The sequence below is a fragment of the Lissotriton vulgaris genome, chromosome 8, assembly GCF_964263255.1.
Source record: "Lissotriton vulgaris chromosome 8, aLisVul1.2, whole genome shotgun sequence".
Lineage (NCBI taxonomy): Eukaryota > Metazoa > Chordata > Amphibia > Caudata > Salamandridae > Lissotriton > Lissotriton vulgaris.
The window spans coordinates 1,491,159,547-1,491,179,712 of NC_141696.1; positions in this window are offsets into that span (position 1 = coordinate 1,491,159,547).

Genomic DNA, 20,166 nt, shown 5'->3' on the forward strand with positions numbered 1-20,166 from the left:
TGTGTGGGGAGGGGTTAAACTGGTGAGTCTTCTGTGCGAATACACATGCCTCTTGTTTACGAAGGGTCAGAGACCGATCAGCGCAGTAAATGATAAGAAAGCAGTCGGTGGTACCTCTTTGGGTAAATGTATTGTGCTTTTCAAACACTACAGCTGCGTAAAGGCCCAGAAGAGTTGTCTCGAGTGACCACGTGTGTCTGTAACTTTGCCATCGCGCCGTTTGGCGCCAAGGTCCCTCGAGTGAGCTGTCCATCACAGTGGGGGAAAGGGCGGGAAGATGTTGCATAGCCTAGTGTGTGGGGCGGGGCCAAACGGGTGGGGCTTCTGTACGAGTTCACATGCCTCTTGTTTATAAAGGGTCAGAGACCATCAGAGCATCAGATGAGGAGAAATTAGCCTCCTGGTCACTGGAAGTTTAGGAGGATTGCGCTCGAGAAACTCGTGGATGCCTAGACCTCCATCACGGATTACAGCTAATTGTAGACTGTAGCCTCGACCTTGCTCACTAGGTTATTGGGCTGATTATAATGCGTTACTGAAGTTTAGCTTCAACCGGGGCACCTGCTGTTTCTTTTGTATCTGTAAGTGCTTCCTGTTGAGGTTTAATTTTTGAAACAGGAGCATCGTGCCAACATGAATCCTGCCTGCATATTTATCCACGAAGATGCCACCATGTTGTGCCATACCTCTACTCAACTGGAGTACTTTCTACTGGGTAGTCAGTAAGTGCTACCTCGTTGGGTAAATGTATGGTGCTTTTCCTACACTACAGCTGCGTAAAGGCCCAGAAGAGAAGTCTTCAGTGATCACCTGTGTCTGTGACTTTGCCACTGCGCTGATAGGCGCCGAGGTACCTCAAGTGAGCTGTCCATCACAGTGGGGGAAAGGGCGGGATAGGTTGCATAGCCTAGTGTGTGTGGGGAAGGGCCAAACTGGCGAGGCTTCTGTGCGTGTTCACTTGCCTCTTGTTTATGAAGGGTCAGAGACCGATTAGCGCAGCAAATGAGGAGAAAGCAGTCGGTGGTACCTCTTTGGGTGAATGTATTGTGCTTTTCCAGCACTGCAGCTGCGTAAAGGCCCAGAAGAGTTGTCTCGAGTGACCACGTGTGTCTGTAACTTTGCCACCCGCCGTTTGGCGCCAAGTTCCCTCGAGTGAGCTGTCCATCACAGTGGGGGAAAGGGCGGGAAGAGGTTGCATAGCCTAGTGTGTGGGGCGGGGCCAAACGGGCCGGGCTTCTGTACGAGTTCACATGCCTCTTGTTTATAAAGGGTCAGAGACCATCAGAGCATCAGATGAGGAGAAATCAGCCTCCGGGTCACTGGAAGTACAGGAGGATTGCGATCGAGAAACTCGTGGATGCCTAGACCTCCATCACGGATTAAAGCTAATTTTAGACGGTAGCCTCGACCTTGCTCACTAGGTTCTTGGGCTGATTATAATGCGTTACTGAAGTTTAGCTTCAACCGGGGCACGTGCTGTTTCTTTTGTATATGTAAGTGCTTCCTGTTGAGGTTTAATTTTTGAAACAGGAGCATCGTGCCAAAATGAATCCTGCCTGCATATTTATCCACGAAGATGCCACCATGTTGTGCCATACCTCTACTCAACTGGAGTACTTTCTACTGGGTAGTCAGTAAGTGCTACCTTGTTGGGTAAATGTATGGTGCTTTTCCTACACTACAGCTGCGTAAAGGCCCAGAAGAGAAGTCTTCAGTGATCACCTGTGTCTGTGACTTTGCCACTGCGCTGATAGGCGCCGAGGTACCTCGAGTGAGCTGTCCATCACAGTGGGGGAAAGGGCGGGATAGGTTGCATAGCCTAGTCTGTGTGGGGAGGGGTTAAACTGGCGAGGCTTCTGTGCGAGTTCACATGCCTCTTGTTTATGAAGGGTCAGAGACCGATCAGCTCAGTAAATGATAAGAAAGCAGTCGGTGGTACCTCTTTGGGTGAATGTATTGTGCTTTTCCAGCACTGCAGCTGCGTAAAGGCCCAGAAGAGAAGTCTTCAGTGATCACCTGTGTCTGTGACTTTGCCACTGCGCTGATAGGCGCCGAGGTACCTCGAGTGAGCTGTCCATCACAGTGGGGGAAAGAGCGGGATAGGTTGCATAGCCTAGTCAGTGACTTTGCCACTGCGCTGATAGGCGCCGAGGTACCTCGAGTGAGCTGTCCATCGAAGTGGGGGAAAGGGCGGGATAGGTTGCATAGCCTAGTCTGTGTGGGGAGGGGTTAAACTGGCGAGGCTTCTGTGGGAGTTCACATGCCTCTTGTTTATGAAGGGTCAGAGACCGATCAGCTCAGTAAATGATAAGAAAGCAGTCGGTGGTACCTCTTTGGGTGAATGTATTGCGCTTTTCCAGCACTGCAGCTGCGTGATGGCCCAGAAGAGTTGTATTCAGTGATCACCTGTGTCTGTGACTTTGCCACTGCGCCGATATGCGCCGAGGTACCTCGAGGGAGCTGTCCATCAAAGTGGGGTAAAGGGCTGGATAGGTTGCATAGCCTAGTGTGTGTGGGGAGGGGCCAAACTGGCGAGGCTTCTGTGCGTGTTCACTTGCCTCTTGTTTATGAAGGGTCAGAGACTGATCAGCTCAGTAAATGATAAGAAAGCAGTCGGTGGTAACTCTTTGGGTAAATGTATTGTGCTTTTCCAGCACTGCAGCTGTGTGAAGGCCCAGAAGAGTTGTCTCGAGTGACCACGTGTGTCTGTAACTTTGCCACCGCGCCGTTTGGCGCCAAGGTCCCTCGAGTGAGCTGTCCATCACAGTGGGGGAAAGGGCGGGAAGAGGTTGCATAGCCTAGTGTGTGGGGCGGGGCCAAACGGGCGGGGCTTCTGTACGAGTTCACATGCCTCTTGTTTATAAAGGGTCAGAGACCATCAGAGCATCAGATGAGGAGAAATCAGCCTCCTGGTCACTGGAAGTACAGGAGGATTGCGCTCGAGAAACTCGTGGATGCCTAGACCTCCATCACGGATTACAGCTAATTTTAGACTGTAGCCTCGACCTTGCTCACTAGGTTCTTGGGCTGATTATAATGCGTTACTGAAGTTTAGCTTCAACCGGGGCACGTGCTGTTTCTTTTGTATATGTAAGTGCTTCCTGTTGAGGTTTAATTTTTGAAACAGGAGCATCGTGCCAAAATGAATCCTGCCTGCATATTTATCCACGAAGATGCCACCATGTTGTGCCATACCTCTACTCAACTGGAGTACTTTCTACTGGGTAGTCAGTAAGTGCTACCTCGTTGGGTAAATGTATGGTGCTTTTCCTACACTACAGCTGCGTAAAGGCCCAGAAGAGAAGTCTTCAGTGATCACCTGTGTCTGTGACTTTGCCACTGCGCTGATAGGCGCCGAGGTACCTCGAGTGAGCTGTCCATCACAGTGGGGGAAAGGGCGGGATAGGTTGCATAGCCTAGTCTGTGTGGGGAGGGGTTAAACTGGCGAGGCTTCTGTGCGAGTTCACATGCCTCTTGTTTATGAAGGGTCAGAGACCGATCAGCTCAGTAAATGAGGAGAAAGCAGTCGGTGGTACCTCTTTGGGTGAATGTATTGTGCTTTTCCAGCACTGCAGCTGCGTAAAGGCCCAGAAGAGTTGTCTCGAGTGACCACGTGTGTCTGTAACTTTGCCACCGCGCCGTTTGGCGCCAAGGTCCCTCGAGTGAGCTGTCCATCACAGTGGGGGAAAGGGCGGGAAGAGGTTGCATAGCCTAGTGTGTGGGGCGGGGCCAAACGGGCGGGGCTTCTGTACGAGTTCACATGCCTCTTGTTTATAAAGGGTCAGAGACCATCAGAGCATCAGATGAGGAGAAATCAGCCTCCTGGTCACTGGAAGTACAGGAGGATTGCGCTCGAGAAACTCGTGGATGCCTAGACCTCCATCACGGATACAGCTAATTGTAGACTGTAGCCTCGACCTTGCTCACTAGGTTCTTGGGCTGATTATAATGCGTTACTGAAGTTTAGCTTCATCCGGGGCACGTGCTGTTTCTTTTGTATCTGTAAGTGCTTCCTGTTGAGGTTTAATTTTTGAAACAGGAGCATCGTGCCAAAATGAATCCTGCCTGCATATTTATCCACGAAGATGCCACCATGTTGTGCCATACCTCTACTCAACTGGAGTACTTTCTACTGGGTAGTCAGTAAGTGCTACCTCGTTGGGTAAATGTATGGTGCTTTTCCTACACTACAGCTGCGTAAAGGCCCAGAAGAGAAGTCTTCAGTGATCACCTGTGTCTGTGACTTTGCCACTGCGCTGATAGGCGCCGAGGTACCTCGAGTGAGCTGTCCATCACAGTGGGGGAAAGGGCGGGATAGGTTGCATAGCCTAGTCTGTGTGGGGAGGGGTTAAACTGGCGAGGCTTCTGTGCGAGTTCACATGCCTCTTGTTTTTGAAGGGTCAGAGACGATCAGCTCAGTAAATGATAAGAAAGCAGTCGGTGGTACCTCTTTGGGTAAATGTATTGTGCTTTTCCAGCACTGCAGCTGTGTGAAGGCCCAGAAGAGTTGTCTCGAGTGACCACGTGTGTCTGTAACTTTGCCACCGCGCCGTTTGGCGCCAAGGTCCCTCGAGTGAGCTGTCCATCACAGTGGGGGAAAGGGCGGGAAGAGGTTGCATAGCCTAGTGTGTGGGGCGGGGCTAAACGGGCGGGGCTTCTGTACGAGTTCACATGCCTCTTGTTTATAAAGGGTCAGAGACCATCAGAGCATCAGATGAGGAGAAATCAGCCTCCTGGTCACTGGAAGTACAGGAGGATTGCGCTCGAGAAACTCGTGGATGCCTAGACCTCCATCACGGATTACAGCTAATTTTAGACTGTAGCCTCGACCTTGCTCACTAGGTTCTTGGGCTGATTATAATGCGTTACTGAAGTTTAGCTTCAACCGGGGCACGTGCTGTTTCTTTTGTATATGTAAGTGCTTCCTGTTGAGGTTTAATTTTTGAAACAGGAGCATCGTGCCAAAATGAATCCTGCCTGCATATTTATCCACGAAGATGCCACCATGTTGTGCCATACCTCTACTCAACTGGAGTACTTTCTACTGGGTAGTCAGTAAGTGCTACCTCGTTGGGTAAATGTATGGTGCTTTTCCTACACTACAGCTGCGTAAAGGCCCAGAAGAGAAGTCTTCAGTGATCACCTGTGTCTGTGACTTTGCCACTGCGCTGATAGGCGCCGAGGTACCTCGAGTGAGCTGTCCATCACAGTGGGGGAAAGGGCGGGATAGGTTGCACAGCCTAGTCAGTGACTTTGCCACTGCGCTGATAGGCGCCGAGGTACCTCGAGTGAGCTGTCCATCACAGTGGGGGAAAGGGCGGGATAGGTTGCATAGCCTAGTCTGTGTGGGGAGGGGTTAAACTGGCGAGGCTTCTGTGGGAGTTCACATGCCTCTTGTTTTTGAAGGGTCAGAGACCGATCAGCTCAGTAAATGATAAGAAAGCAGTCGGTGGTACCTCTTTGGGTAAATGTATTGTGCTTTTCCAGCACTGCAGCTGCGTGAAGGCCCAGAAGAGAAGTCTTCAGTGATCACCTGTGTCTGTGACTTTCCCACTGCGCTGATAGGCGCCGAGGTACCTCGAGTGAGCAGTCCATCACAGTGGGGTAAAGGGCTGGATAGGTTGCATAGCCTAGTGTGTGTGGGGAGGGGCCAAAGTGGCGAGGCTTCTGTGCGTGTTCACTTGCCTCTTGTTTATGAAGGGTCAGAGACTGATCAGCTCAGTAAATGATAAGAAAGCAGTCGGTGGTACCTCTTTGGGTAAATGTATTGTGCTTTTCCAGCACTGCAGCTCCGTGAAGGCCCAGAAGAGTTGTCTCGAGTGACCACGTGTGTCTGTAACTTTGCCACCGCGCCGTTTGGCGCCAAGGTCCATCGAGTGAGCTGTCCATCACAGTGGGGGAAAGGGCGGGAAGAGGTTGCATAGCCTAGTGTGTGGGGCGGGGCCAAACGGGCGGGGCTTCTGTACGAGTTCACATGCCTCTTGTTTATAAAGGGTCAGAGACCATCAGAGCATCAGATGAGGAGAAATCAGCCTCCTGGTCACTGGAAGTACAGGAGGATTGCGCTCGAGAAACTCGTGGATGCCTAGACCTCCATCACGGATTAAAGCTAATTTTAGACGGTAGCCTCGACCTTGCTCACTAGGTTCTTGGGCTGATTATAATGCGTTACTGAAGTTTAGCTTCAACCGGGGCACGTGCTGTTTCTTTTGTATATGTAAGTGCTTCCTGTTGAGGTTTAATTTTTGAAACAGGAGCATCGTGCCAAAATGAATCCTGCCTGCATATTTATCCACGAAGATGCCACCATGTTGTGCCATACCTCTACTCAACTGGAGTACTTTCTACTGGGTAGTCAGTAAGTGCTACCTCGTTGGGTAAATGTATGGTGCTTTTCCTACACTACAGCTGCGTAAAGGCCCAGAAGAGAAGTCTTCAGTGATCACCTGTGTCTGTGACTTTGCCACTGCGCTGATAGGCGCCGAGGTACCTCGAGTGAGCTGTCCATCACAGTGGGGGAAAGGGCGGGATAGGTTGCACAGCCTAGTCAGTGACTTTGCCACTGCGCTGATAGGCGCCGAGGTACCTCGAGTGAGCTGTCCATCACAGTGGGGGAAAGGGCGGGATAGGTTGCATAGCCTAGTCTGTGTGGGGAGGGGTTAAACTGGCGAGGCTTCTGTGGGAGTTCACATGCCTCTTGTTTATGAAGGGTCAGAGACCGATCAGCTCAGTAAATGATAAGAAAGCAGTCGGTGGTACCTCTTTGGGTAAATGTATTGTGCTTTTCCAGCACTGCAGCTGCGTGAAGGCCCAGAAGAGAAGTCTTCAGTGATCACCTGTGTCTGTGACTTTCCCACTGCGCTGATAGGCGCCGAGGTACCTCGAGTGAGCAGTCCATCACAGTGGTGGAAAGGGCGGATAGGTTGCATAGCCTAGTGTGTGTGGGGAGGGGCTAAACTGGCGAGGCTTCTGTGCGTGTTCACTTGCCTCTTGTTTATGAAGGGTCAGAGACTGATCAGCTCAGTAAATGATAAGAAAGCAGTCGGTGGTAACTCTTTGGGTAAATGTATTGTGCTTTTCCAGCACTGCAGCTGTGTAAAGGCCCAGAAGAGAAGTCTTCAGTGATCACCTGTGTCTGTGACTTTGCCACTGCGCTGATAGGCGCCGAGGTACCTCGAGTGAGCTGTCCATCACAGTGGGGGAAAGGGCGGGATAGGTTGCATAACCTAGTCTGTGTGGGGAGGGGTTAAACTGGCGAGGCTTCTGTGCGAGTTCACATGCCTCTTGTTTATGAAGGGTCAGAGACCGATCAGCTCAGTAAATGATAAGAAAGCAGTCGGTGGTACCTCTTTGGGTAAATGTATTGTGCTTTTCCAGCACTGCAGCTGTGTGAAGGCCCAGAAGAGTTGTCTCGAGTGACCACGTGTGTCTGTAACTTTGCCACCGCGCCGTTTGGCGCCAAGGTCCCTCGAGTGAGCTGTCCATCACAGTGGGGGAAAGGGCGGGAAGAGGTTGCATAGCCTAGTGTGTGGGGCGGGGCTAAACGGGCGGGGCTTCTGTACGAGTTCACATGCCTCTTGTTTATAAAGGGTCAGAGACCATCAGAGCATCAGATGAGGAGAAATCAGCCTCCTGGTCACTGGAAGTACAGGAGGATTGCGCTCGAGAAACTCGTGGATGCCTAGACCTCCATCACGGATTACAGCTAATTTTAGACTGTAGCCTCGACCTTGCTCATTAGGTTCTTGGGCTGATTATAATGCGTTACTGAAGTTTAGCTTCAACCGGGGCACGTGCTGTTTCTTTTGTATATGTAAGTGCTTCCTGTTGAGGTTTAATTTTTGAAACAGGAGCATCGTGCCAAAATGAATCCTGCCTGCATATTTATCCACGAAGATGCCACCATGTTGTGCCATACCTCTACTCAACTGGAGTACTTTCTACTGGGTAGTCAGTAAGTGCTACCTCGTTGGGTAAATGTATGGTGCTTTTCCTACACTACAGCTGCGTAAAGGCCCAGAAGAGAAGTCTTCAGTGATCACCTGTGTCTGTGACTTTGCCACTGCGCTGATAGGCGCCGAGGTACCTCGAGTGAGCTGTCCATCACAGTGGGGGAAAGGGCGGGATAGGTTGCATAGCCTAGTCTGTGTGGGGAGGGGTTAAACTGGCGAGGCTTCTGTGCGAGTTCACATGCCTCTTGTTTATGAAGGGTCAGAGACCGATCAGCTCAGTAAATGATAAGAAAGCAGTCGGTGGTACCTCTTTGGGTGAATGTATTGTGCTTTTCCAGCACTGCAGCTGCGTAAAGGCCCAGAAGAGAAGTCTTCAGTGATCACCTGTGTCTGTGACTTTGCCACTGCGCTGATAGGCGCCGAGGTACCTCGAGTGAGCTGTCCATCACAGTGGGGGAAAGGGCGGGATAGGTTGCATAACCTAGTCTGTGTGGGGAGGGGTTAAACTGGCGAGGCTTCTGTGCGAGTTCACATGCCTCTTGTTTATGAAGGGTCAGAGACCGATCAGCTCAGTAAATGATAAGAAAGCAGTCGGTGGTACCTCTTTGGGTAAATGTATTGTGCTTTTCCAGCACTGCAGCTGTGTGAAGGCCCAGAAGAGTTGTCTCGAGTGACCACGTGTGTCTGTAACTTTGCCACCGCGCCGTTTGGCGCCAAGGTCCCTCGAGTGAGCTGTCCATCACAGTGGGGGAAAGGGCGGGAAGAGGTTGCATAGCCTAGTGTGTGGGGCGGGGCTAAACGGGCGGGGCTTCTGTACGAGTTCACATGCCTCTTGTTTATAAAGGGTCAGAGACCATCAGAGCATCAGATGAGGAGAAATCAGCCTCCTGGTCACTGGAAGTACAGGAGGATTGCGCTCGAGAAACTCGTGGATGCCTAGACCTCCATCACGGATTACAGCTAATTTTAGACTGTAGCCTCGACCTTGCTCATTAGGTTCTTGGGCTGATTATAATGCGTTACTGAAGTTTAGCTTCAACCGGGGCACGTGCTGTTTCTTTTGTATATGTAAGTGCTTCCTGTTGAGGTTTAATTTTTGAAACAGGAGCATCGTGCCAAAATGAATCCTGCCTGCATATTTATCCACGAAGATGCCACCATGTTGTGCCATACCTCTACTCAACTGGAGTACTTTCTACTGGGTAGTCAGTAAGTGCTACCTCGTTGGGTAAATGTATGGTGCTTTTCCTACACTACAGCTGCGTAAAGGCCCAGAAGAGAAGTCTTCAGTGATCACCTGTGTCTGTGACTTTGCCACTGCGCTGATAGGCGCCGAGGTACCTCGAGTGAGCTGTCCATCACAGTGGGGGAAAGGGCGGGATAGGTTGCACAGCCTAGTCAGTGACTTTGCCACTGCGCTGATAGGCGCCGAGGTACCTCGAGTGAGCTGTCCATCACAGTGGGGGAAAGGGCGGGATAGGTTGCATAGCCTAGTCTGTGTGGGGAGGGGTTAAACTGGCGAGGCTTCTGTGGGAGTTCACATGCCTCTTGTTTATGAAGGGTCAGAGACCGATCAGCTCAGTAAATGATAAGAAAGCAGTCGGTGGTACCTCTTTGGGTAAATGTATTGTGCTTTTCCAGCACTGCAGCTGTGTGAAGGCCCAGAAGAGTTGTCTCGAGTGACCACGTGTGTCTGTAACTTTGCCACCGCGCCGTTTGGCGCCAAGGTCCCTCGAGTGAGCTGTCCATCACAGTGGGGGAAAGGGCGGGAAGAGGTTGCATAGCCTAGTGTGTGGGGCGGGGCTAAACGGGCGGGGCTTCTGTACGAGTTCACATGCCTCTTGTTTATAAAGGGTCAGAGACCATCAGAGCATCAGATGAGGAGAAATCAGCCTCCTGGTCACTGGAAGTACAGGAGGATTGCGCTCGAGAAACTCGTGGATGCCTAGACCTCCATCACGGATTACAGCTAATTTTAGACTGTAGCCTCGACCTTGCTCACTAGGTTCTTGGGCTGATTATAATGCGTTACTGAAGTTTAGCTTCAACCGGGGCACGTGCTGTTTCTTTTGTATATGTAAGTGCTTCCTGTTGAGGTTTAATTTTTGAAACAGGAGCATCGTGCCAAAATGAATCCTGCCTGCATATTTATCCACGAAGATGCCACCATGTTGTGCCATACCTCTACTCAACTGGAGTACTTTCTACTGGGTAGTCAGTAAGTGCTACCTCGTTGGGTAAATGTATGGTGCTTTTCCTACACTACAGCTGCGTAAAGGCCCAGAAGAGAAGTCTTCAGTGATCACCTGTGTCTGTGACTTTGCCACTGCGCTGATAGGCGCCGAGGTACCTCGAGTGAGCTGTCCATCACAGTGGGGGAAAGGGCGGGATAGGTTGCACAGCCTAGTCAGTGACTTTGCCACTGCGCTGATAGGCGCCGAGGTACCTCGAGTGAGCTGTCCATCACAGTGGGGGAAAGGGCGGGATAGGTTGCATAGCCTAGTCTGTGTGGGGAGGGGTTAAACTGGCGAGGCTTCTGTGGGAGTTCACATGCCTCTTGTTTATGAAGGGTCAGAGACCGATCAGCTCAGTAAATGATAAGAAAGCAGTCGGTGGTACCTCTTTGGGTAAATGTATTGTGCTTTTCCAGCACTGCAGCTGCGTGAAGGCCCAGAAGAGAAGTCTTCAGTGATCACCTGTGTCTGTGACTTTCCCACTGCGCTGATAGGCGCCGAGGTACCTCGAGTGAGCAGTCCATCACAGTGGGGTAAAGGGCGGATAGGTTGCATAGCCTAGTGTGTGTGGGGAGGGGCCAAACTGGCGGGGCTTCTGTGCGTGTTCACTTGCCTCTTGTTTATGAAGGGTCAGAGACCGATTAGCGCAGCAAATGAGGAGAAAGCAGTCGGTGGTACCTCTTTGGGTGAATGTATTGTGCTTTTCCAGCACTGCAGCTGCGTGAAGGCCCAGAAGAGTTGTCTCGAGTGACCACGTGTGTCTGTAACTTTGCCACCGCGCCGTTTGGCGCCAAGGTCCCTCGAGTGAGCTGTCCATCACAGTGGGGGAAAGGGCGGGAAGAGGTTGCATAGCCTAGTGTGTGGGGCGGGGCCAAACGGGCGGGGCTTCTGTACGAGTTCACATGCCTCTTGTTTATAAAGGGTCAGAGACCATCAGAGCATCAGATGAGGAGAAATCAGCCTCCTGGTCACTGGAAGTACAGGAGGATTGCGCTCGAGAAACTCGTGGATGCCTAGACCTCCATCACGGATTACAGCTAATTTTAGACTGTAGCCTCGACCTTGCTCACTAGGTTCTTGGGCTGATTATAATGCGTTACTGAAGTTTAGCTTCAACCGGGGCACGTGCTGTTTCTTTTGTATATGTAAGTGCTTCCTGTTGAGGTTTAATTTTTGAAACAGGAGCATCGTGCCAAAATGAATCCTGCCTGCATATTTATCCACGAAGATGCCACCATGTTGTGCCATACCTCTACTCAACTGGAGTACTTTCTACTGGGTAGTCAGTAAGTGCTACCTCGTTGGGTAAATGTATGGTGCTTTTCCTACACTACAGCTGCGTAAAGGCCCAGAAGAGAAGTCTTCAGTGATCACCTGTGTCTGTGACTTTGCCACTGCGCTGATAGGCGCCGAGGTACCTCGAGTGAGCTGTCCATCACAGTGGGGGAAAGGGCGGGATAGGTTGCATAGCCTAGTGTGTGTGGGGAGGGGCCAAACTGGCGAGGCTTCTGTGCGTGTTCACTTGCCTCTTGTTTATGAAGGGTCAGAGACCGATTAGCGCAGCAAATGAGGAGAAAGCAGTCGGTGGTACCTCTTTGGGTGAATGTATTGTGCTTTTCCAGCACTGCAGCTGCGTAAAGGCCCAGAAGAGTTGTCTCGAGTGACCACGTGTGTCTGTAACTTTGCCACCCGCCGTTTGGCGCCAAGGTCCCTCGAGTGAGCTGTCCATCACAGTGGGGGAAAGGGCGGGATAGGTTGCATAGCCTAGTCTGTGTGGGGAGGGGTTAAACTGGCGAGGCTTCTGTGCAAGTTCACATGCCTCTTGTTTATGAAGGGTCAGAGACCGATCAGCTCAGTAAATGATAAGAAAGCAGTCGGTGGTACCTCTTTGGGTGAATGTATTGTGCTTTTCCAGCACTGCAGCTGCGTGAAGGCCCAGAAGAGTTGTATTCAGGGATCACCTGTGTCTGTAACGTTGCCACTGCGCCGATAGGCGCCGAGGTACCTCGAGTGAGCTGTCCATCACAGTGGGGTAAAGGGCTGGATAGGTTGCATAGCCTAGTGTGTGTGGGGAGGGGCCAAACTGGCGAGGCCTCTGTGCGTGTTCACTTGCCTCTTGTTTATGAAGGGTCAGAGACTGATCAGCTCAGTAAATGATAAGAAAGCAGTCGGTGGTACCTCTTTGGGTAAATGTATTGTGCTTTTCCAGCACTGCAGCTCCGTGAAGGCCCAGAAGAGTTGTCTCGAGTGACCACGTGTGTCTGTAACTTTGCCACCGCGCCGTTTGGCGCCAAGGTCCCTCGAGTGAGCTGTCCATCACAGTGGGGGAAAGGGCGGGAAGAGGTTGCATAGCCTAGTGTGTGGGGCGGGGCCAAACGGGCGGGGCTTCTGTACGAGTTCACATGCCTCTTGTTTATAAAGGGTCAGAGACCATCAGAGCATCAGATGAGGAGAAATCAGCCTCCTGGTCACTGGAAGTACAGGAGGATTGCGCTCGAGAAACTCGTGGATGCCTAGACCTCCATCACGGATTACAGCTAATTGTAGACTGTAGCCTCGACCTTGCTCACTAGGTTCTTGGGCTGATTATAATGCGTTACTGAAGTTTAGCTTCATCCGGGGCACGTGCTGTTTCTTTTGTATCTGTAAGTGCTTCCTGTTGAGGTTTAATTTTTGAAACAGGAGCATCGTGCCAAAATGAATCCTGCCTGCATATTTATCCACGAAGATGCCACCATGTTGTGCCATACCTCTACTCAACTGGAGTACTTTCTACTGGGTAGTCAGTAAGTGCTACCTCGTTGGGTAAATGTATGGTGCTTTTCCTACACTACAGCTGCGTAAAGGCCCAGAAGAGAAGTCTTCAGTGATCACCTGTGTCTGTGACTTTGCCACTGCGCTGATAGGCGCCGAGGTACCTCGAGTGAGCTGTCCATCACAGTGGGGGAAAGGGCGGGATAGGTTGCTTAGCCTAGTCTGTGTGGGGAGGGGTTAAACTGGCGAGGCTTCTGTGCGAGTTCACATGCCTCTTGTTTATGAAGGGTCAGAGACCGATCAGCTCAGTAAATGATAAGAAAGCAGTCGGTGGTACCTCTTTGGGTGAATATATTGTGCTTTTCCAGCACTGCAGCTGCGTGAAGGCCCAGAAGAGTTGTATTCAGTGATCACCTGTGTCTGTAACGTTGCCACTGCGCCGATAGGCGCCGAGGTACCTCGAGTGAGCAGTCCATCACAGTGGTGGAAAGGGCGGATAGGTTGCATAGCCTAGTGTGTGTGGGGAGGGGCTAAACTGGCGAGGCTTCTGTGCGTGTTCACTTGCCTCTTGTTTATGAAGGGTCAGAGACCGATTAGCGCAGCAAATGAGGAGAAAGCAGTCGGTGGTACCTCTTTGGGTGAATGTATTGTGCTTTTCCAGCACTGCAGCTGCGTAAAGGCCCAGAAGAGTTGTCTCGAGTGACCACGTGTGTCTGTAACTTTGCCACCGTGCCGTTTGGCGCCAAGGTCCCTCGAGTGAGCTGTCCATCACAGTGGGGGAAAGGGCGGGAAGAGGTTGCATAGCCTAGTGTGTGGGGCGGGGCCAAACGGGCGGGGCTTCTGTACGAGTTCACATGCCTCTTGTTTATAAAGGGTCAGAGACCATCAGAGCATCAGATGAGGAGAAATCAGCCTCCTGGTCACTGGAAGTACAGGAGGATTGCGCTCGAGAAACTCGTGGATGCCTAGACCTCCATCACGGATTACAGCTAATTGTAGACTGTAGCCTCGACCTTGCTCACTAGGTTCTTGGGCTGATTATAATGCGTTACTGAAGTTTAGCTTCATCCGGGGCACGTGCTGTTTCTTTTGTATCTGTAAGTGCTTCCTGTTGAGGTTTAATTTTTGAAACAGGAGCATCGTGCCAAAATGAATCCTGCCTGCAAATGTATCCACGAAGATGCCACCATGTTGTGCCATACCTCTACTCAACTGGAGTACTTTCTACTGGGTACTCAGTAAGTGCTACCTCGTTGGGTAAATGTATGGTGCTTTTCCTACACTACAGCTGCGTAAAGGACCTGAAGAGAAGTCTTCAGTGATCACCTGTGTCTGTGACTTTGCCACTGCGCTGATAGGCGCCGAGGTACCTCGAGTGAGCTGTCCATCACAGGGGGGGAAAGGGCGGGATAGGTTGCATAGCCTAGTGTGTGTGGGGAGGGGTTAAACTGGTGAGGCTTCTGTGCGAGTTCACATGCCTCTTGTTTATGAAGGGTCAGAGACCGATCAGCGCAGTAAATGATAAGAAAGCAGTCGGTGGTACCTCTTTGGGGGAATGTATTCTGCTTTTCCAGCACTGCAGCTGCGTGAAGGCCCAGAAGAGTTGTCTTCAGTGATCACCTTTGTCTGTGACTTTGTCACTGCGCCGAGGTACCTCGAGTGAGCTGTCCAGCAAAGTGGGGTAAAGGGCGGGAGAGGTTGCATAGCCTAGTGTGTGTGGGGAGGGGTTAAACTGGTGAGTCTTCTGTGCGAATACACATGCCTCTTGTTTACGAAGGGTCAGAGACCGATCAGCGCAGTAAATGATAAGAAAGCAGTCGGTGGTACCTCTTTGGGTAAATGTATTGTGCTTTTCAAACACTACAGCTGCGTAAAGGCCCAGAAGAGTTGTCTCGAGTGACCACGTGTGTCTGTAACTTTGCCATCGCGCCGTTTGGCGCCAAGGTCCCTCGAGTGAGCTGTCCATCACAGTGGGGGAAAGGGCGGGAAGATGTTGCATAGCCTAGTGTGTGGGGCGGGGCCAAACGGGTGGGGCTTCTGTACGAGTTCACATGCCTCTTGTTTATAAAGGGTCAGAGACCATCAGAGCATCAGATGAGGAGAAATTAGCCTCCTGGTCACTGGAAGTTTAGGAGGATTGCGCTCGAGAAACTCGTGGATGCCTAGACCTCCATCACGGATTACAGCTAATTGTAGACTGTAGCCTCGACCTTGCTCACTAGGTTATTGGGCTGATTATAATGCGTTACTGAAGTTTAGCTTCAACCGGGGCACCTGCTGTTTCTTTTGTATCTGTAAGTGCTTCCTGTTGAGGTTTAATTTTTGAAACAGGAGCATCGTGCCAACATGAATCCTGCCTGCATATTTATCCACGAAGATGCCACCATGTTGTGCCATACCTCTACTCAACTGGAGTACTTTCTACTGGGTAGTCAGTAAGTGCTACCTCGTTGGGTAAATGTATGGTGCTTTTCCTACACTACAGCTGCGTAAAGGCCCAGAAGAGAAGTCTTCAGTGATCACCTGTGTCTGTGACTTTGCCACTGCGCTGATAGGCGCCGAGGTACCTCAAGTGAGCTGTCCATCACAGTGGGGGAAAGGGCGGGATAGGTTGCATAGCCTAGTGTGTGTGGGGAGGGGCCAAACTGGCGAGGCTTCTGTGCGTGTTCACTTGCCTCTTGTTTATGAAGGGTCAGAGACCGATTAGCGCAGCAAATGAGGAGAAAGCAGTCGGTGGTACCTCTTTGGGTGAATGTATTGTGCTTTTCCAGCACTGCAGCTGCGTAAAGGCCCAGAAGAGTTGTCTCGAGTGACCACGTGTGTCTGTAACTTTGCCACCCGCCGTTTGGCGCCAAGTTCCCTCGAGTGAGCTGTCCATCACAGTGGGGGAAAGGGCGGGAAGAGGTTGCATAGCCTAGTGTGTGGGGCGGGGCCAAACGGGCCGGGCTTCTGTACGAGTTCACATGCCTCTTGTTTATAAAGGGTCAGAGACCATCAGAGCATCAGATGAGGAGAAATCAGCCTCCGGGTCACTGGAAGTACAGGAGGATTGCGATCGAGAAACTCGTGGATGCCTAGACCTCCATCACGGATTAAAGCTAATTTTAGATGGTAGCCTCGACCTTGCTCACTAGGTTCTTGGGCTGATTATAATGCGTTACTGAAGTTTAGCTTCAACCGGGGCACGTGCTGTTTCTTTTGTATATGTAAGTGCTTCCTGTTGAGGTTTAATTTTTGAAACAGGAGCATCGTGCCAAAATGAATCCTGCCTGCATATTTATCCACGAAGATGCCACCATGTTGTGCCATACCTCTACTCAACTGGAGTACTTTCTACTGGGTAGTCAGTAAGTGCTACCTTGTTGGGTAAATGTATGGTGCTTTTCCTACACTACAGCTGCGTAAAGGCCCAGAAGAGAAGTCTTCAGTGATCACCTGTGTCTGTGACTTTGCCACTGCGCTGATAGGCGCCGAGGTACCTCGAGTGAGCTGTCCATCACAGTGGGGGAAAGGGCGGGATAGGTTGCATAGCCTAGTCTGTGTGGGGAGGGGTTAAACTGGCGAGGCTTCTGTGCGAGTTCACATGCCTCTTGTTTATGAAGGGTCAGAGACCGATCAGCTCAGTAAATGATAAGAAAGCAGTCGGTGGTACCTCTTTGGGTGAATGTATTGTGCTTTTCCAGCACTGCAGCTGCGTAAAGGCCCAGAAGAGAAGTCTTCAGTGATCACCCGTGTCTGTGACTTTGCCACTGCGCTGATAGGCGCCGAGGTACCTCGAGTGAGCTGTCCATCACAGTGGGGGAAAGAGCGGGATAGGTTGCATAGCCTAGTCAGTGACTTTGCCACTGCGCTGATAGGCGCCGAGGTACCTCGAGTGAGCTGTCCATCGAAGTGGGGGAAAGGGCGGGATAGGTTGCATAGCCTAGTCTGTGTGGGGAGGGGTTAAACTGGCGAGGCTTCTGTGGGAGTTCACATGCCTCTTGTTTATGAAGGGTCAGAGACCGATCAGCTCAGTAAATGATAAGAAAGCAGTCGGTGGTACCTCTTTGGGTGAATGTATTGCGCTTTTCCAGCACTGCAGCTGCGTGAAGGCCCAGAAGAGTTGTATTCAGTGATCACCTGTGTCTGTGACTTTGCCACTGCGCCGATATGCGCCGAGGTACCTCGAGGGAGCTGTCCATCAAAGTGGGGTAAAGGGCTGGATAGGTTGCATAGCCTAGTGTGTGTGGGGAGGGGCCAAACTGGCGAGGCTTCTGTGCGTGTTCACTTGCCTCTTGTTTATGAAGGGTCAGAGACTGATCAGCTCAGTAAATGATAAGAAAGTAGTCGGTGGTAACTCTTTGGGTAAATGTATTGTGCTTTTCCAGCACTGCAGCTGTGTGAAGGCCCAGAAGAGTTGTCTCGAGTGACCACGTGTGTCTGTAACTTTGCCACCGCGCCGTTTGGCGCCAAGGTCCCTCGAGTGAGCTGTCCATCACAGTGGGGGAAAGGGCGGGAAGAGGTTGCATAGCCTAGTGTGTGGGGCGGGGCCAAACGGGCGGGGCTTCTGTACGAGTTCACATGCCTCTTGTTTATAAAGGGTCAGAGACCATCAGAGCATCAGATGAGGAGAAATCAGCCTCCTGGTCACTGGAAGTACAGGAGGATTGCACTCGAGAAACTCGTGGATGCCTAGACCTCCATCACGGATTACAGCTAATTTTAGACTGTAGCCTCGACCTTGCTCACTAGGTTCTTGGGCTGATTATAATGCGTTACTGAAGTTTAGCTTCAACCGGGGCACGTGCTGTTTCTTTTGTATATGTAAGTGCTTCCTGTTGAGGTTTAATTTTTGAAACAGGAGCATCGTGCCAAAATGAATCCTGCCTGCATATTTATCCACGAAGATGCCACCATGTTGTGCCATACCTCTACTCAACTGGAGTACTTTCTACTGGGTAGTCAGTAAGTGTTACCTCGTTGGGTAAATGTATGGTGCTTTTCCTACACTACAGCTGCGTAAAGGCCCAGAAGAGAAGTCTTCAGTGATCACCTGTGTCTGTGACTTTGCCACTGCGCTGATAGGCGCCGAGGTACCTCGAGTGAGCTGTCCATCACAGTGGGGGAAAGGGCGGGATAGGTTGCATAGCCTAGTCAGTGACTTTGCCACTGCGCTGATAGGCGCCGAGGTACCTCGAGGGAGCTGTCCATCAAAGTGGGGTAAAGGGCTGGATAGGTTGCATAGCCTAGTGTGTGTGGGGAGGGGCCAAACTGGCGAGGCTTCTGTGCGTGTTCACTTGCCTCTTGTTTATGAAGGGTCAGAGACTGATCAGCTCAGTAAATGATAAGAAAGCAGTCGGTGGTAACTCTTTGGGTAAATGTATTGTGCTTTTCCAGCACTGCAGCTGTGTGAAGGCCCAGAAGAGTTGTCTCGAGTGACCACGTGTGTCTGTAACTTTGCCACCGCGCCGTTTGACGCCAAGGTCCCTCGAGTGAGCTGTCCATCACAGTGGGGGAAAGGGCGGGAAGAGGTTGCATAGCCTAGTGTGTGGGGCGGGGCCAAACGGGCGGGGCTTCTGTACGAGTTCACATGCCTCTTGTTTATAAAGGGTCAGAGACCATCAGAGCATCAGATGAGGAGAAATCAGCCTCCTGGTCACTGGAAGTACAGGAGGATTGCGCTCGAGAAACTCGTGGATGCCTAGACCTCCATCACGGATTACAGCTAATTTTAGACTGTAGCCTCGACCTTGCTCACTAGGTTCTTGGGCTGATTATAATGCGTTACTGAAGTTTAGCTTCAACCGGGGCACGTGCTGTTTCTTTTGTATATGTAAGTGCTTCCTGTTGAGGTTTAATTTTTGAAACAGGAGCATCGTGCCAAAATGAATCCTGCCTGCATATTTATCCACGAAGATGCCACCATGTTGTGCCATACCTCTACTCAACTGGAGTACTTTCTACTGGGTAGTCAGTAAGTGCTACCTCGTTGGGTAAATGTATGGTGCTTTTCCTACACTACAGCTGCGTAAAGGCCCAGAAGAGAAGTCTTCAGTGATCACCTGTGTCTGTGACTTTGCCACTGCGCTGATAGGCGCCGAGGTACCTCGAGTGAGCTGTCCATCACAGTGGGGGAAAGGGCGGGATAGGTTGCATAGCCTAGTCTGTGTGGGGAGGGGTTAAACTGGCGAGGCTTCTGTGCGAGTTCACATGCCTCTTGTTTATGAAGGGTCAGAGACCGATCAGCTCAGTAAATGAGGAGAAAGCAGTCGGTGGTACCTCTTTGGGTGAATGTATTGTGCTTTTCCAGCACTGCAGCTGCGTAAAGGCCCAGAAGAGTTGTCTCGAGTGACCACGTGTGTCTGTAACTTTGCCACCGCGCCGTTTGGCGCCAAGGTCCCTCGAGTGAGCTGTCCATCACAGTGGGGGAAAGGGCGGGAAGAGGTTGCATAGCCTAGTGTGTGGGGCGGGGCCAAACGGGCGGGGCTTCTGTACGAGTTCACATGCCTCTTGTTTATAAAGGGTCAGAGACCATCAGAGCATCAGATGAGGAGAAATCAGCCTCCTGGTCACTGGAAGTACAGGAGGATTGCGCTCGAGAAACTCGTGGATGCCTAGACCTCCATCACGGATTACAGCTAATTGTAGACTGTAGCCTCGACCTTGCTCACTAGGTTCTTGGGCTGATTATAATGCGTTACTGAAGTTTAGCTTCATCCGGGGCACGTGCTGTTTCTTTTGTATCTGTAAGTGCTTCCTGTTGAGGTTTAATTTTTGAAACAGGAGCATCGTGCCAAAATGAATCCTGCCTGCATATTTATCCACGAAGATGCCACCATGTTGTGCCATACCTCTACTCAACTGGAGTACTTTCTACTGGGTAGTCAGTAAGTGCTACCTCGTTGGGTAAATGTATGGTGCTTTTCCTACACTACAGCTGCGTAAAGGCCCAGAAGAGAAGTCTTCAGTGATCACCTGTGTCTGTGACTTTGCCACTGCGCTGATAGGCGCCGAGGTACCTCGAGTGAGCTGTCCATCACAGTGGGGGAAAGGGCGGGATAGGTTGCATAGCCTAGTCTGTGTGGGGAGGGGTTAAACTGGCGAGGCTTCTGTGCGAGTTCACATGCCTCTTGTTTATGAAGGGTCAGAGACGATCAGCTCAGTAAATGATAAGAAAGCAGTCGGTGGTACCTCTTTGGGTAAATGTATTGTGCTTTTCCAGCACTGCAGCTGTGTGAAGGCCCAGA